The sequence below is a fragment of the Pogoniulus pusillus genome, chromosome 8 (genome assembly GCF_015220805.1).
Source record: "Pogoniulus pusillus isolate bPogPus1 chromosome 8, bPogPus1.pri, whole genome shotgun sequence".
In the NCBI taxonomy this organism is placed as follows: domain Eukaryota; kingdom Metazoa; phylum Chordata; class Aves; order Piciformes; family Lybiidae; genus Pogoniulus; species Pogoniulus pusillus.
Genome location: NC_087271.1, coordinates 20,125,072 through 20,143,351, shown reverse-complemented (window position 1 = coordinate 20,143,351; position 18,280 = coordinate 20,125,072). Strand labels below are relative to the sequence as shown.

The 18,280-nt window shown below is 50.1% G+C and overlaps 1 long non-coding RNA gene across 1 annotated transcript; it reads left to right on the top strand.

Annotated features, from left to right (window-relative positions):
- The first annotated feature begins 5,168 nt into the window (after positions 1–5,168).
- LOC135177870 (uncharacterized) lies at positions 5,169–17,661 on the top strand. Its single transcript, XR_010303211.1, has 4 exons — positions 5,169–5,212; positions 11,879–11,908; positions 12,316–12,430; positions 17,142–17,661. It is a non-coding gene; the product is annotated as an uncharacterized LOC135177870 (long non-coding RNA).
- The last annotated feature ends 619 nt before the right edge of the window (positions 17,662–18,280 follow it).

The window sequence follows — 18,280 nt, the reverse complement described above, 5'->3', positions numbered from 1 at the left end:
GTGTGAGTGGACTGCAACCATGAAAAAGTTGGCAGTTGTAGGTTACTCATTCAGTACTCTCATGCTGGACACATCTCCTTGGATGGTGTGTCCTGTTATTCAGCAGCTAACCCAGCTACTCCTGAGTGCTTCTGAAAAGAAGGCTCTGAGTAGTAATTTTGTGAGTCACACCCAGACCTCTAGGAATTCACAGAGTCCTAGCATGATGGGGGTTGGAAGGGACCTTTGGACATCATCCAGTCCAACTCCCCTGCTAAAGCAGGGGCAGCCACAGCAGCTTGCCCAGCATCAAAATGCTCAGTAGTGCTGGAAGCCCTTCAGAGAAGGAGTCTCCCCAACCTCTCTGAGCAGCCTGCTCCAGCGCTCCAGCACCCTCACAACAAAGTTTCTCCTTCTGTTCAGGTAGAACCTCCAGGGTTCCAGTTTGTGCCCATTGACCCTTGTCCTGTTCCTGGGCACTACTGAGAAGCCTCTGGCCCCATCCTCTTGCCCTCCACGGGTTCTTTAGCTCTTGATGAGTGTTGATCAGATTCCCCTCTCAGGCTGTTTTTCTTCAGGCTCAACAGCCCCAGGCCTTTCAGCCTTTCCTCCTCACAGACATGCTCCAGGCCCTTTATCAACTTCATGGCCTCCATTGGACATTCTCCAGTATTTCCCTGTTGTTCTTGAACTGGGGGAGCCAAGAACTGGACACAATATTCCAGATATGGTTTCAGCAGGACAGAGGAGAGGGGAAGGAGACCCTCCCTGGACCTGCTGGCCACACTCCCACAGCGTATTAAACCTTCAGAGGTTTTTGTTACCACTTGAGTACCCCCAAATAGGTGCATTTTGTTTGTTTAAAGTTTCCATCATTTGAATTTTGAAAATATTATTCAAAATCCTTTTTCCAAGCCAGATTTCTTTTGACAATTCTATCAGGAGGCTGTGGCTGATGCCAAGTTTTGGGGGTTTGTTACGCTAATTCTCAATTGTGCTTCGCAGGCACTGGTTTGCTGACAACCATCTGCTTCAACCTCACTTTCTTCCTTAAAGTCAGCCCAAGAGAAATTAAAATATCAAAAGGAAACATTTCCCAAGGAGTGGGAAGGAAGCAAGAAATAAGAGTGCAGGAGCTGTAAACAGCTTCTGAACGTAAGTTTCACTGAAGCCACTTGGCGCAGTCGGTTTGCCCGCGGGCGAGCTGGAGGTGGCTCAGCCTGGAGCTCTGCCTGCACTGTCAGCCCCGTGGGGTGCAGCAGCTCTGCAAGCAGGAGCGTTTAGGAAGAATCATGGAAGGTCTGCTTGGATTCCCCAGGGGTCTTCCCAAGGGCATGGCAAAGGTTATTTTATCCCAAATGGCCTCCAGCCCAAGGTGGTGGTAGAGAGGTATCACACAGTATCACAGTATCATCAGGGTTGGAAGAGACCTCACAGATCATCAAGTCCAACCCTTTACCACAGAGCTCAAGGCTAGACCATGGCACCAAGTGCCACATCCAATCCTGCCTTGAACAGCCCCAGGGACGGCGACTCCACCACCTCCCCGGGCAGCCCATTCCAGTGTCCAATGACTCTCTCAGTGAAGAACTTTCTCCTCACCTCCAGCCTAAATCTCCCCTGGCACAGCCTGAGGCTGTGTCCTCTCGTTCTGGTGCTGGCCACCTGAGAGAAGAGAGCAACCTCCTCCTGGCCACAACCACCCCTCAGGTAGTTGTAGACAGCAATAAGGTCACCCCTGAGCCTCCTCTTCTCCAGGCTAACCAATCCCAGCTCCCTCAGCCTCTCCTCATAGGGCTTGTGCTCAAATCCTCTCACCAGCCTCGTCGCCCTTCTCTGGACACGCTCAAGGTGTTCAAGAGGAGGCTGGATGAGGCACTTAGCACCATTGGTTAGTTAATTAGAAGGTGTTAGGTGGTAGGTTGGACTTGGAGATCTTGAAGGTCTTTTCCACACTGATTAATTCTGTAATTCTGTGATTCTTTGGCTTCTTTGCTCTTCCTTGTGTCATGGATTACATACAGAGGCTGGAGCATGTCCAGGGAAGGACAACCAGGTGGTGAGGAGCAGCTAAGAGACCTGGGATTGTTCAGCCTGGAGAAGAGGAGACTTCATGGCTTCCTACAACTCTCTGAAAGGACATTGGAGTGAAGTGGGAGTCATTATCTTCTCCCAAAAAATAAGTAACTGGACAGTGGGAAATGGTCTAAAGTTGGCCCAAGGGAGGTTTACATTGGGTGTGAGGAATAATTTCTTCCCTTTGAGGCATGTCAAGGCCTGGCCCAGGCTGCCCAGGGTGGTGGTGGATTGCCCATCCTTAGAGGGATTTCAAAGAGGTGGAGATATGATGCTAAGAGACATGGTTTAGTGGTGAACTCATAGTGCTGGGATAATGGTTGGACTTCAAGGTCTCTTCCGACCAAATGACTCAGCAGTTCTGTGGTCCCATCCCAAAGAATCACAGAATCATAGAATCAATCAGGTTGGAAAACACCTCCAAGATCATCCAGTCCAACCTAGCACCCAGCCCTGTCCAGTCAACCAGACCATGGCACCAAGTGCCTCATCCAGGCTTTTCTTGAACACCTCCAGGGATGGTGACTCCACCACCTCCCTGGGCAGCCCATTCCAATGCCAATCACTCTCTCTGCCAACAACTTCCTCCTAACATCCAGCCTGTACTTCCCCCAGCACAACTTGAGACTGTGTCCCCTTGTTCTGTTGCCGATTGCCTGGGAGAAGAGACCAACCCCACCTGGCTACAACCTCCCTTCAGGTAGTTGTAGACAGCAATGAGGTCTGTCCTGAGCTTCCTCTTCTCCAGGCTGCACACCCCCAGCTCCTTCAGCCTCTCCTCACAGGGCTGTGCTCCAGGCTCCTCCCCAGCCTTGGTGTCCTTCTCTGGACATGTTAAATCACCTCAACATCTCTCTTAAATTGAGGGGCCCAGAACTGGACACAGCACTCAAGGTGTGGCCTGAGCAGTGCTGAGTACAGGGGCAGAATAACCTTCCTTGTCCTGCTGGCCACACTGCTCCTGATAAACCTGGACACACTGCTGGCTCATGTTCAGCTACTATCTACCAGCACCTCCAGATCCCTCGGAAGGGAGCCCAAGGATCATCTGGCCCCATTTCAAAATGCTGCTGCCCTCAGCATAGGTGAGATCTCAGAAGCGGAGAAGTCTCATGGCAGGAGCAGCCCCTGCATCACTGCGAGGCTGTGCAAAGCTCTGCCCAGCTCCTCTGCCTGTGATCAACTTACCACGTGACTAAATTAACCATTGATCATTAGAATGGTGCTTAAAAACCAGATGGATCATATTAATTAAATGTCACTGCTGGCTTCCTGTAGCCTTTTGGTACCAAGTTCTGAGCTGAATGCGTAAACCAGAACGAGAGGAGATGTTCTCACAGGCTTTGTAATACCCCCACCCCAGCTGATGAAGAAGTGGCCTGAAATTACACCAGGAGAGGTTTAGGTTGGATATTAGGAATCATTTCTTCCCTGAAAGAGTGGTCAGGCACTGGAACAGGCTGCCCAGGGAGGTGGTGGAGTCAGCATGGCCAGAGGTATTCAAGAGACCTGGGGACATGGCAGCTGGGGACGCGATTTATTGACCATGGTGGTGCTGGGTTGAAGGTTGGACTCGATGGCCTTAGAGGTCTTTTCCAGCTGAAGCAATTCTATGATCCTAGGTTCCAGCCTTGTTAGTGCTTTTGCTTAAAAAGTGCTAAATAGCCTAGCTCAGAGCTTCTGCTTAGATAAAAGGAGAAGTCAGACCAACGAAATTAATTCACCAAGCATGATTTTAGCACAGCTGCTGTCTGTGTCTTTGAAATAATTTGGTAGAAGACAGAATTGCTGTCATTTGTGTCAAAGCATTATTTCCCCTGCTAAAACAAGGTGCAGCATGCCCTGGCTTTATGGAAGAACAAAGCAGAATTGAAGGGCTTTTGTGGTTTTTATGTGTTTAGCTATCTGTAAGTGCAAGCGTGGCTGTGGCTGGGAAGTACCCCTGTGAGCAGAAGGGGCTCCTGTGCTGACAGAAGAGGGAAGCACTGAGGGTAGGAGGCAAGGAGGTGCCGGTCCTGGAGCAGGGCTGCACTCTGAGATGGAACAGAAACAATTCAGTTGAGATATTGAGATACTGGAACATGTCCAGAGAAGGGTGACAAAGATGGTGAGAGACCTGGAGCACAGCCCTGTGAGGAGAGGCTGAGGGAGCTGGGGGTGTGCAGCCTGCAGAAGAGGAGGCTCAGGGCAGAGCTCATTGCTGTCTACCACTAAATGAAGGGAGGCTGTAGCCAGGTGGGGTTGGTCTCCTCTGCCAGGCAACCAGCAACAGAACAAGGGGACACAGCCTCAAGTTGTGCTGGGGGAGGTCTAGGCTGGATGTTACAAAGAAGTTGTTGCCAGAGAGAGTGATTGGCATTGGAATGGGCTGCCCAGGGAGGTGGTGGAGTTATTGTCCTTGGAGGTGTTCATGCAAAGCTTGAATGAGGCACTTAGTACCATGGTCTAGTTGATTGGCTAGGGCTGGGTGCTAGGTTGGACTGGATGATCTTGGAGCTCTCTTCCAATCTGGTTGATTCTATGATTCTAAGAATTGTGGTTGGAAAAGATCTCTAAGATCGAATCCAACCTCCAACCCAACACTGCTATGGCCAGAAATCCATGTCCCAGAGGGCCATGGACACACATTTCTTGAACACCTCCATCAATTTGACTCCACCAGCTCCCTGGACAGCCTGTTCCAATACCTGACTACTCTTGCAAGAAAGAAATTGCTCCTCATGTCCAACCTAAACCTCCTCTGGCATCACTTCAGGCCATTTGCTCTCTTTTTTTAGTCCATCTTCTCACCTATCTTCCTCTTTTCCTCTCTATCTCATATTTCCCCACATCTTCCTCTTTCCCCCCAACTTGCTCCTTTTCTCTCAATCTCCTTCCTTCTCCCCCTTCTTCCTCTTTTCACCTGCACCCTTTTTCTCTCTATCTCCCTCCTTTCAGCACCACCTCCCCTTCCCCACCCACTCTGGGCCTTTCCTGCCCCACACAGCAGAGGTTTATCCCCCAAACCCAGAGCAGCTGGCTGCTGCTGGAGTCTCCTCCCACCCCAGGTGTCACCACTTTGCCCTCCCTGCCCATCCCCTTTATAATCAGCCCCAGGAGAAGCAGAGGCCCCAAGCTTGCCCGAGTGGGCAGAGGGATCCTCCTCCTGGCATCACTGGTGAGTGCCCATGGTGCACCCTGGGTGAATGGGAGTGGGATCTAAAGGCCGGGGGGCCTGGTGGCCCCCCAGCCAGGTAGGGCTAGGCTTGCTGCTTACTCTGATGTCAGTGACCTCACTCCCAGGTGCTGGTTGGGCTTTCTTCCTTAGGCTGAGCTCCTCTCTGTTTAGCTGCTTCTTTCTGCTCACTCCTGATGAGCTGAAGGGCTTGACTGAACAGGAAGCTCCTGGGGGAGCAGCTTTGTGTTGTCATGAAGTGTTTGGGTTGGAGAAGCAAATTTTGGCTGGAGTGGCAGAGAGCAATGATGTCTCCCATCCACCTACTCTTCTCTAGGTTGAGCAGGCTCCTCTCTGTCCTCTTCACCAGCTCTGTTGCCCTTCTCTGGACTTGCCCCAGCACCCCAGCTGCCTCCTTCCCTTGGGATGTTCAGCTGGAGTACAGCTGCTGTCACCTCAGGATTGCCCTTTCAGGTTTATTGATGCCCAAGGGGAGCAGCACATGGCAGCTTGGGCTGTTCAGCTGGAGTGCAGCTGCTGTCACCTCAGGATTGCCCTTTTAGGTTTCTTGATGCCCAAGGGGAGCAGCACATGGCAGCCTGGGCTGAAACCAGTCAGCAAATGCTGGAAATACCTGAGCTGCTTGTTCCTCTGCAGAGCTGCACTGCTGGGAGCCACCAGACCTGCTGCTATCTCCTTAGGTCAGGTCTCAGCCTGGATATGAGATCCCTGAGGTGCTCCCTTGATGCTGGATGCTACAGAAACCAGTTCCTGTGGTGCCTGGGGTTGGTTTCTCAGCTACTGGGGTGCTGGTAGATGGCATCATTAATGCATTAATCTGCTTTTATTATGCTTTATTTGAGCAGCTGCTCCCAGGAAGGGAGCAAGAGCAGTTCACCCCCAGCCTACCCTAACCTTGTGGGGCACTGTAAAATCATGGAATTACAGGATCTTGGAATGGTTTGGGTGAGAAAGGTCTTTAAAGGTCCATCTGGTGTAACCTCCTGCAGGTTGCTCAGAGCTCCTGACAACCAGCAAGGGTGAGGGTAGAGTCTTGCACCTGTGAAAGAACAACCTCAGGGATCAGTATAGGTTGGGGACTGAGCTGTTAGAAGGTAGTGAAGGGGAAAAGGATGTGGAGATTCTAGTTGGTGGGAGGCTGACCATGAGCCAGCAATGTGCTCTGGTGGCCAGGAGGGCAATGCCATTCTGGGATGCCTTAGAAGGGCTGTGGGTAGTAGAGGTTCTCCTGCCCCTCTACTCTGCCTTGCTGAGGCTGTATCTGGAGCACTGTATCCAGTTCTGGGCCCGCTTAGAACAAGAGGGACAAAGAACTGCTTGAGAGACACCAGCACAGAGCCACAAAGATGCTGAAGGGAATGGAACCTCTCTGTTAGGAGCAGAGCCTGAAGGAGCTGGGGTTGTGCTGCTTGGAGAAGAGGAGACTGAGAGGTGACCTCATTAGTGGTTATAAAGATGTGCAGGGTGAGTGGCAGGAGGCTGAAGCCAGGCTCTGCTGGATGATGCCCAGTGCCAGGACAAGGGGCAATGGGTGGCAGCTGAGGCATAGGAATTTCCTTGTAAACAAGAGGAAGATTTTTTTTCCCCTTTGAGAGTGACAGAGCACTGGGACAGGCTGCCCAGGGGGGTTGTGGAGTCTCCCTCTCTGGAAATATTAAATATCTGCCTGGATGTGTTGCTGTGTGATCTGGTCTAGGAGATCCTGCTCTGTCAGGGGGGTTTGACTGGATGAGCTTTTGAGGTCCCTTCCAGTCCCTGACATTCTGTGATTCTGATCTGGTATGGGACATTGGAATGGGCTGCCCAGGGAAGTGAGGGAGTTGCTGCCCTTGGAGGTATTCAAGAAAAGCCTGGATGAGGCACTTAGTGCCATGGTCTAGTTGATTGGCTAGGGCTGGGTGCTAGGTTGGACTGGATGAGCTTGGAGGTCTTTTCTAACCTGGTTGATTCTATTATCTCACACCTCTCTGAGCAGCCTGTTTCAGGGCTCCAGTACCCTCATTGCAGAGAAGTTTCTCCTCATATCAAGGTGGAACTTCCCCTGTTCCAGTTTGTTTCCATTGTGCCATGTCCTATCATAGGACACCCCTGAAAAGTGGCTGTCCCCTTCTTGACCTATGAAGATGAAGAATAAAGACCCTTGCAAATAGAGGTTGCACTCCTGACACTTCAAGCTGAAGGCTCTTCAGCACTCCCATCAAGAAGCTTAACCTCATTATGAGCAGCATCAGTGCACTTAGGAAAACAAAAGCAGGGGAAGATGAATAAACTCCTGTCACTAATCAGTGTGAAACTGTTAATTTTAATTGAATTACAGCAAACTTTGAGCTGAGTAGATAAGTCCTAATCCTGTAATGCTTTAATTTGCTTCCTAATATTTCTCTAATATTCTGATCCGCCCTGTTACTGGCACTGCCTAATCAATTTCATGATGAATTTGGGCAACTTTGATAGTCTATTGTTGCTTCAAAACAAATCATGGGAGTGCAGTTTCACAAGCTTATGGAGGAGGCAGCAGTGAAGCCCTGAGGAGGGACTGCTGCAGGAGAAGACAGATGGGCATGGTGATTTGATGTCAAAATCAGACTGCTGGAACAGTTTGGGTCAGAAGGGACCTTAAAGATCATCCATTTTCAAGCCCCCACCATAGGCAGGGACACCTCCCACTACAACAGGTTGCTCATCCAACCTGGTCCTGGACACCTCTGGATCATGTTCTGCGATTGTAATCCACAACCTCCCTGGGCAACCTGTGCCAGCATCACACCATCCTCAGTGTGAAGAACATCTTCCTAACATCCAGTTTGAATCTCCCCTCTGCTGCTCTAAACCTATTATTCCTCATCCTGTTGTTACAAGACCTTGTCAATATTCCCTCTTGTAGGCTCCCTTCAGCTACTGGAAGGCCACTCCAAGTTGAAACCCTCTCTTCTCCAGGCTGCAGAGCCCCAACTCTTGTAGCCTGTCCTCATAGCAGAGCTGCTGCAGCCATCTGAGGATCTTTGTGGCCTCCTCTGGAGCCCCCAACACAAAAACATGAAATTGTTGGAGCAAGTATAGAACTGCACACACAGTACACCAGGTGATGAATTCCCACCAACTCTTCATCCTTCTGTTTATGTCACTACCACAGTCATGAGCAGCCTGGTCATAAACCAGAGCACACCAAAAATGGGTGGAATGGTCCCTACATGTCCATAGGAACCCTGCTGTGGTCCTCCACCTGGAATCTTGGCACCCCTTACAGACATGCCCAGACTCTAGTTGGTCAAGTATGGGTCAATGAGATCTAAGCACATCTTAATGAGCTGCTTGCTTGCACTACAGAGTTCTGAGTACACCTTACTGGGAGCTAAACATGTTACTAGGGACTAGCAGGCATGCTGGAGGTCTGGGTGGGTTTGGGGTAGGTTGCAGAATCCCAGATTCTGACCTCTGAAAATCATCAATGACCCTGCTAAAACAAGGGCACCCACAGTAGCTTGCCCAGCATCACAATGCCCAGCTGGGGTTGGAAGCTCTCCAAAGAAGGAGACTCCCCAGCCTCACCATGTCTGAGGTCACTGGGAGGCAGGCTCCTTACTCAGCACCAGCTCATCTTCTGTTGGCAAGGGAGGATTTCAAGTCTTCTGGGTTGCTCAAGCAGGGGCATAAGTTCCTGCCTCAGGATTGTTCTGGAGATAAGGCAGAAGCTGCAGGCAGAGGCTTCCAGGACTCCCCAGCCACTTATTCCCCACTGACCTGTGCAGCACTGAACAGATTTATGGGAAAGGCAAAGCTTGCAAGAAACAGAAAGACTCAATTAGATTCTCCTCTTCAAATTCATTATGGAGATGAAAACATGAGTGTACAGGACAACCAGGGGTGCACACAGAGAGGTGATTTATGCCCAGGCTTGGAGCAGCAAGTGCCTGAGGAACAGCAGAGCTCCATAATGGGTGAGTGATCTCCAGGAGGGCTCTCCAATAACTCAGATAAGATGCAGCAGAAATGTCTGCAGCAGGCAGGCAGATTTGGCTTAATGAATTTGCTTTGTGCACTGCTCATAACCTATCACCATTGCACCCTCTAAACTGGCCCTGTCTGAACAAAGTTGAGGCAAACAAGGGTTTAACTGCTGTGTAAAGCTTGTGCTGAGGCACAAGGAAGTTCCCCATGCTCCAGTGATGTGCCCTCATGGCCAAGAAGGACAATGGTCTCCAGGGGTGCATGAAGAAGAGTGTGGCCAGCAGGTCAAGGGAGGCTCTCCTTGCCCCCTACTCTGCCCTGGGAGGCCACAGCTGGAGTCTTGGGTGCAGTTCTCCCCAGTTCAAGAGAGATGGAGAAGTACTGGAGAGAGTCCAGTAGAGGCTGCAAAGGTGGTGAGGGGCCTGGAGCATGTCTGTGAGGAGGAAAGGCTGAGAGCCCTGGGGATGTTGAGCCTACAGAAGAGCAGCCAGAGAGGAGATCTGCTCAGTGCTCAGCAAGAGATTAAAGACCTGTGAGGGGCAAGAGGATGGGGCCAGGCTCAACTCAGTGGTGCTCAGTGACAGGACAAGGGGCAGTGGGCACAAATGGGAATCCAGGAGGTTCCATCCAAAAAGATGAAGAAACTCTTTTGGCGTGGGGGTGCTTGAACCCTTGATCAGGCTGCACAGAGAGGTTGTGGAGTCTCATTCCCTGGAGAGGATCCAAACCTTCCTCGATGCTGTGATCCTGGGCAAGCTGCTGCTGGTTCTTGTCAGCAACACACTTGGAGGTGTGACTAAAGCAACACAGGTAGAAAAATGCCAGGTCCATGTCTCCCCCACCCAGCTCCTTTGTGCATCAGCCCTCACTAAAGCCAAACGTTTTCTTTCAAAATGCCTGCCTGAGAGGTGCCTCCAGAGCTCATCTAGAGAGGAGAGCACACATGGGTGAGCTATCTGACCAGGATGCATTCTGACTGCTCATGATCAAGCTCATGACTGAATATTTTGAGATATCTCAGATAGGTTTGTGCACAGGATAAATACTAAGGAACTCAGATTTCCTTCCCAATGGCCTCCACGGAGTGAGATGCTAAATTTAGTGACTAAATTATTCATGTTGTGATATTCTCTTGATCTTAATCTTTGACTCTTTTATGCCAGGCAGCAGAACACAAACATTTCTCAAGGCTGCTGTCTGCTGCAGACAGAAAATGTGCCTAGGCCAGGAAAACAGCAAGGCCATGAGGTGAGACCCCAAAGGTACCTACCCGTGGCAGAGTTGGATTCTCCCTCCATACACAGGGGCTCAAGGCTGCTGTTTGTAACAGCACAGTTGGGGGTCCCAAGCCACTTCTGGGTCTCAAGTCCCATAAGAAGCCTCAGGAGGCTTTATCTTTGGCTTTCCTGGCATTAGCTTTGACCCCATAGGTCTGACATAGCACATGGATGTGCTTCAAGGTCCACAGAGGAGCATTGTGGTGTGGCTGCCCCAAGTTCCTGCACAAACACATCTGTACATCCTGTGCCCAGGCCAGTGGTGAAGCTCTCATTCCTGGAGAGGCTCAAGGCTGTGTAGACTTGGCAACACTGGGTTAGCTGCTGGGCTTGATGTTCTTCTTCCAACCAAAGTGATTCTGTGATCCTACAAAACAGCCTCCAGCATGTTTTGGAGTTAGGTTTGGCAGAGAGGCTGGAGGATTTTCTCCTTTCTGTATCTAACCCAATAATCCACATTAACCCTGCATCCAGATGTCATGATGGAGAGCTCTGGGAGCTGCTCAATATTTGTTGTGTGGTGTCCCCACCATCACCTTCCACCTGCTGGAGAGCCAAAAGCCCCCAACAGATGGAGTGGTAGGACTGGGTGGCAAATGGCTGGAGAGTAGCCCTGAGGAAAAGGCCCTGGGGGTCTGGGGTGATGAAAAGCTCAACATGAGCTGGCAGTGTGAGTGCAGCCCAGACAGCAACTGTGTGCTGGGCTGCAGCAAGAGCAGTGTGGGCAGCAGGGCAAGGGAGGGGATTCTGCCCCTTTGCTCTGCTCTCCTGAGAGCCCACCTGGAGTCCTGTGTGCAGCTCTGGAGTCCCCAGCACAAGTAGGACATGGAAGTGTTGGAGCCAGTCCAGAGGAGGCCACCAAGATGCTCAGAGGGTTGCAGCAGCTCTGCTGTGAGCACAGGACAAGAGAGATGGGTCTCTGCAGCCTGGAGAAGAGAAGGCTTTGAGGAGACCTTGGAGTCTGCTTCCAGTATCTGAAGGAGTCTACAGGAGAGTTGGGGAGGGCCTACTGACAAGGTCTTGTAATGACAGGATGTGGAGGAATGGGTTTAAACTGGCAGAGGGGAGATATAAACTGGATGTTAGGAAGAAGTTGTTTGCAGTGAGGGTGGTGAGACACTGGCACAGGTTGTCCAGGGAGGCTGTGGCTGCTCCTCCCTGGAGATGTTCAAGGGCAGGTTGGATGAGGCCTTGAGCGACCTGTTCTAGTGAGAGGGGGTTGGAATTAGACGATCTTTGAGGTCACTTCCAACCTAAACCATTCTGTGATTCTGTGACTGCATTCCATTTCCACTCCCCCATTTCCAATGTGTTGTAGTCAAAAACCTGCAGCCAGCAGCTCTGGGCACTTCACCAGGCGCATTGGGGCGCATCCCTTCAGCATTCAGCTGGTGCTGGGTCACTGACTCTGCTTTTCTGACAGGTAGAAGCTTCTCTGGAGACCTGCATGGGGGTAAGGTTCATTTTATGCTGTACAGTCAGAATTTATGCTTTTAAATAGCAGACAACTCCATCTCAACTCATCCTGCATCCTCTCACCACCCTTTCAGTCACAGAGCAAAGGTCTGGCTTCTCTCCTGACACCCTGCCGCTGTAACACAGCCAGCTTTGTTGGGTTGGGCTTGTCTGTCTGCTTATTTTTGTGCTGGAATGCTCTGAGAGAAGACTGAGGAGCATCTGCACGCTGCAGTTTTGCTGTTATCTGCTGATTTAGGATGTGGCACAACTTTGCCAGCAATACGGAAATCATCTCCTGTTTGTTAAATTGAGGGTTTGGTTGTGTGAGTCAACAGATTTAATTTCTTGGGTAATAAACTGCTTTGGAGTGATTTCTGACTCACCCTTTTCTTCCTTTAAAAGATGTATGAGGATGATAGGGAGTCCGTGCTGGCGGAAATCCTGCACTGTGCCCGGAGGGACACCCGCTGCGCCAAAACGTTTGCCCCAAAGAGCTCCATGTTACTCATCCTCAGGGGTAAGTGGTGTTTGCAGCCATGAGTCACCCTGCCCCATGGGGGAGGCCTTTGCAAAATCAAGGCAGCAGAAACATGGGGATGGTTCGTTCACCCCTCACGTGGAGTCTGCTCAGTTTTTCCCGTGTCTTAAACTCACAGAATCTTTTTGGTTGGGTTGTGGCAACCCCAAGCACCAGCATAGGGTGCACAGGGACTGGCTTGAGAGCAGCCCTGAGGAGAGGGACTTGGGGGTGCTGGTGGACAAGAAGCTCAATCTGAGCTGTCAGTGTGCTCTGGCAGCCCAGAGAGCAAGCAGAGCCTGGGCTGAAGCAAGAGAAGTGTGGGCAGCAGGGCCAGGGAAGGGATCCTCCCCCTCTGCTCTGCACTGGGGAGACCCCACCTGGAGTACTGCATCCAGCTCTGGAGCCCCTGGGGCAAGAGGGATATGGAGGTGCTGGAAGGCATTCAGAGAAGGGCCATGAGGGTGATCAGAGGGCTGGAGCTGCTCTGCTGTGAGGAGACTGAGGGAGTTGGGGCTTGTGATGGTTTGGGTTTTATCTGCCCTCCCACACTCATGAAATGAACCCAGACTAGACTCAGTCACTGAAAAACAGAATGAAGCTTTACATTCACAGCTTAGCTCAGTGTACAAGCAGATATTTACAGTCTATACAGTTATCTACAGAAATGTACAAGGTAAAAGGTAATACAGAAACACAACTCCCCTCCCAGAAACCTGAGTCCCCAGGAGGGGCTCCCAACTGCCCTTACACCTTCCTCCCACCCCTCTATCTTACCCCAGTGTTTGCCTTATGTTTAAGGTAGCTTGGAGGGTCAGCCAGGGGGGTTAGGAAGCATAAGGATTAGTTAGCAAGTTAGGGAGAGAAGTGCCTGCAGCCAGAGCGCAACTCTGTTGTCTATATTTATGTTCTTGTTCTTATTCATCTCAGCAAGCCTATGAGTGAAGTAGACATAACCACTGTATCCTTTTCACAGCCTGTAATCTAATTCTTCTCACCAAAATATCCTAGCTAGGCTCTAACTAGCATAGGGCTGTTCAGTATGGAGAGGAGAAGGCTCCCAGGTGACCTTACTGTGGTTTTTCAGCATCTGAAGGAGGGTCTTCAAGAAAGCTGGAGAGGGACTTTTTAGGCTGTCAGGTAGTGCTAGGACTGGGGGGAATGGAAGAAAGCTAGAAATGGGTAGATTCAGAGTGGATGTGAGGAAGAAGTTCTTCAGCATGAAAGTGATGAGAGCCAGGAAAGGGTTGCCCAGGGAGGTGGTGGAAGCCTCATCTCTGGAGGTGTTTAAGGCCAGGCTGGATGAGACTGTGGCCAGCCTGATCTAGTGTGAGGTGTCCGTGCCCATGGCAGGTGGGTTGAAACTAGATGATCCTTGTGGTCCCTTCCAAACCTGACATATTCTTTGATTCTAAGACAGCTTTAAGATGAGCTAAAATCATGTATTTACATCAGCCCATACAGCTCCATCTATAACCTTCTTGTCCTATTTTAAATCAAGAGGTTATTCTTATTTCATAGAGTCACAGTATGGTTTTGGTTGGAAGAGACCAAGCACTGCCAGGTCACCACTAAACCACATCCTTTGGCACCACATCTCCATGGCTTTAAAATCCCTCCAGACATGGGGAGTCCATCACTACCTTGGATAGCCTGGGCCAGGCCTTGATAATCCTAAAGGGAAAGAAATGGTTCCTTGTGTCTAACCTAAACTTCCCCTAGGGCAACTTGAGGCAGTTTCATGTTGTCCTGTCACTTGTTCTTTTGGGAATAGAGACCAGTCCCCACCTGTCTCCAAGCCCTTTCAGGGAGTTGTAGAGAGTCAGAAGGTTTCCCCTCAGTCTCCTTTTCTGCAGACTGAACAACCTCAGTTCTCTCAGCTGCTCCTCACCAGCTGTGTTCTCCAGAACCTTCACCAGCTTCACTGCCTGTCTCTGCACATGCTCCTGCCCCTCAATGTCTTTCTTGGAGTGAGAGCCCAAAACTGAACCCAGAACTCCAGGTGCAGACTCACCAGTGCCCAGTAGAGGGGCACCATCACTTCCTCTGTCCTGGCCACACTCTTGCTGATCCAGACCAGGATGCTGGTGGCTGGCTGACCATGTGAGCACACTGGTGGTTCATATTTAGCTGGCTGTCCAGCAGATATTAAATGCCATGGGGAGTTGTGGAGTCTCCTTCTCTGGAGGTTTTCAAAGCCTGCCTGGTTGCATTCCTGTTTGGAGTACCTTAGGTGATCCTGCTTTGGTAGGGGAGTTGGACCTGATGATCTCTGGAGGGCCCTTCCAACCTCTAACATTCTGTGATACTGTGGTTCTGGCTGCATCTGGTTGCTATCAAGAGGTTGCACCAACAACAGGAGGTTGATGCAAGAAGATGAAAAAACCCTCCATGGACATGCAAGGAGAACTTAAAGTGAAAACTGAGATTCTGAAGCACATTCAGCTTCCATCTGCCCCTAATGAAGAGCTGTCACCTTGCAGCGTCTGATCCCTATTCAGAAACTTTTCATCTCAAGGTTCCTTGGGCTAATAAGTCTGTAAGAGCACTATGAACACATTTATCATCTCATTTATCATCTCCCACCTTCAGCAGCACCCCAGAGAGAGGCATCACACCAGGGAGTGAGTTATGGCTGGTGTGACCATTGGCTGCAGATGTGTGTCCAACACAGAGGTTCTGTAATGGGACCATAAATCCTTCCAATTACTCATCCTGCTGCTATTTACAGTGGTGACACTTTTTAATATTGCAACTTCTTATTCATCTCTGATCAATTTGCAGCAGTGACACTTTTTAATACCGTGGTTCCTTCTCCTGCAAGAGGCAGTGACGAGTCTCTGTCCGACCTCGATGAGATTCGCTGGGAAGAGATGAGAAAGGCTCAGCTCACTTAAGTGACAAAGAGATCGTCATGCAGGGAGCCTCCCTGAGCAGATAATGAAGAAAGATGTGGCTGTTTGTGTATGCAGCTCCACCAGCCCAGCTGACTCACCCTTTGATCAAGAGCCATGTGGAGGAAGGAGACGCCTCTCAATGAAGCGGAGTACCAGTGTAAATTAAAAGGGGAGAAGCAGTGTGACATGTTGGTCCCAGACCTGCTATTGACTCCACTAAGAACAGGATCAGACTCATTATGTACCCAATTAACCAGAGGAGGTTATTTGGAGGGCAGAGGGAGGAGGGTGGGAGCTGCCAGGACTCAGCCATGGGGATGGGAACCAGTGCTGATGACAGCCCTGCAAGGTGATTGCTCTCATGGTGGCTCACCAAGGCTTCTCCATGTTGTCTTGGACATGTTTTCCTCTTGTCATAGAATCATAGAATGGTTTAGGTTGGAAGTGACCTCAAAGATCATCTAATTCCAACCCCCTGTCATAAAGAGGGACACCTCCCACTAGAACAGGTTGCTCAAGGCCTCATCCAACCTGCCCTTGAACACCTCCAGGGAGGGAGCATCCACAGCCTCCCTGGGCAACCTGTGCAGTGTCTCACCAACCTCACTGCAAACAACTTCTTCCTAACATGCAGTTTCAATCTCCCCTCTGCCAGTTTAAACCCATTCCTCCTCATCCTGTCATTACAAGACCTTGTCAATACTCCCTTACCCAACCTATCTGCCTGGAAGGCAGAGGGACAGTGATGGGCTGGCACAAAGCAGTGCTGCACAGGCATGCTGGAATGGAGCATGGCACTGGGGAGAGAGAGGGGAGTGGCTGCTGGAAGCCTCTGCTATGCACCAACCAGGGGCCACTGATGCTGAGTGAGTGTCCCAGTGCCATCCCCTGTGTGTGCCTCTCCCTGTCATGTAGGAGACCACCTCACTCTCTGCAGACACCTGAAAGGAGATTTGAGCCAGGTGGGGGTCTGTCTCTGTCCTGGAAAGCTAATAGGCCTATTAGATGTCCTGGCTTGCTCCACCCTTCTGCTGATGGGGGAAGCGAGGGTGGAGGGAAAACAGAGGCTTGGGCCATTATGTCCCCTCCCAGAGTGATGAACAGGTACCCACAGGTGCTAAGGTACTTGTTGGTGTCTTGCCCAAATAAGGCTGAGCAAGCCCTGGTTTCACCTAATGTGGTTGGTTTGGCAAATGCCATTTTGATTGGTGAATCTCTGTGGCCAGAGGAGCCACCACACTCGGGCAAATAATATACATGGAGCTGAGCTGGAAGCAGCTGAGTTGCCTCTGCCTCACTGCTCTTGGACAACAAGTTCTGCTCTGCCTTGCCTGATATTTTGGGCTTGAACTACTTGAAAACTTGTGCTAGTTTTAGCCTAGCTTGGATATTTTAGTGAGAAGAATTAGAAGCTAAGCTGTGAAAAAGAAACAATGTGATGCCTAATTCACTCATAGGCTTGCTGAGATGTATAAAAACAAGAACACAAGCAGAGATAACAGAATTGCTCTTGGGCTCTGGCTGCCTGCACTTCTCTCCCTAACCTGCTGTCTGTGTGACTAATCCCTCTGCTTTCTAACCCCCCTGGCCGACTCTCCAAACTCACCTTGAATATAAGGCAAAGTCTGGGATAAGGCAGAGGGGTGGAAGGGTGTTTGGGAGCCCCTCCTGGGGACTCAGGTTTCTGGGAGGGGTGTTGTGTTTCTGTATATTTTTTAATTTGTATATTTCTGTCTCTAGCTGTATATCTTGTAAATATCTGCTTGCATATTGTGCTAAGCTGTAAATATAAGACTCCATTCTTTAATTTCCAGCCACTGGTAACACCCAAACCATCACAAAATTGAAGTGCCTCAAGTTTCCCAGGAGAAGGCACATAAGTGCTTCATGATGTGGCAAGAAGTGCCACTGACACGGTGCTCTCTGCACATCTGCAAGAGATCCTGCCTGCACCTCTGCAAACCTTCATGCCAAGAGGAACCAGGATCAGGTCAGAGATTGTTTGCTTCTCTCCCAGCACCCTGGAAAGGTCTAGAAGCCTCTCAATGGCTGAGCAGTTCCAACACTGCCACAAAGGAGCCAGGAACTGTCTTGACATTTCTACTCCACTGCAGTGACTAGAATAGGCTTTCCCTAGGGCTCCAGGCTACATATTTGTAAGTGGCCATTTTGTGGCTACACTTTTTTGATGTTCTGATTCTCCTAAATGAATGAATTGCCCATAAGCACCCTTGTGAAGATTGTCCTGACCAAATTAGAACCCAGATTTAACTAAATTGTATATAGCTGTGGGTGGGGCTTTCCAGAAATAAAAATTGACTACATGGTTTATAATTCCTGCCTTGTTAATTGACACAACCAAATCAGTTTCTTCTGCCTAGTAACAAGTGATAGGATAAGAGGAAATGGGCTGAAATTATGCAAGGGGAGGTTTAGGCTGGATATTAGAAGAAACTTCTTCACTGGAAGGGGTCAATCACTGGAACAGGCTCCCCATGGAGGTGGCCGAATCTCCATCCCTGGAGGTGTTCAGAAGATGTATGGATATAGAGGATGTGGTTCAGCCCCATACTGGGTAGTGTTAGAAAATGGTTGGACTTGATCTTAAAAGTCTTTTGCAACCAAAGATGGTTGAGCATAAGATCAACCTTCCCTTCCAACCCCTAACATCCTCTGATCCTGTGAACCTTTATCTGGGTTTGAAAAGCACAGCCCTTTGCAGAGGATTTCTTTAGCCATAACTCACTCTACTGCAGTGGAGAGGCTGATGGACAAGGGTGTTTAGAGCAGGACAGGCAGAAAGGAAGAAGTTTGGTGGTTGTACAGACACAAACCAACTGCTTGCTTAAGGTTCTGTCTTTGTTTCCTGAAGGCTTACATTCTCCTATTAGAAGGGACCTCATATGGAGGCTGGATGAGGCACTTAGTGCCATGGTTTAGTTAATTAGAAGGG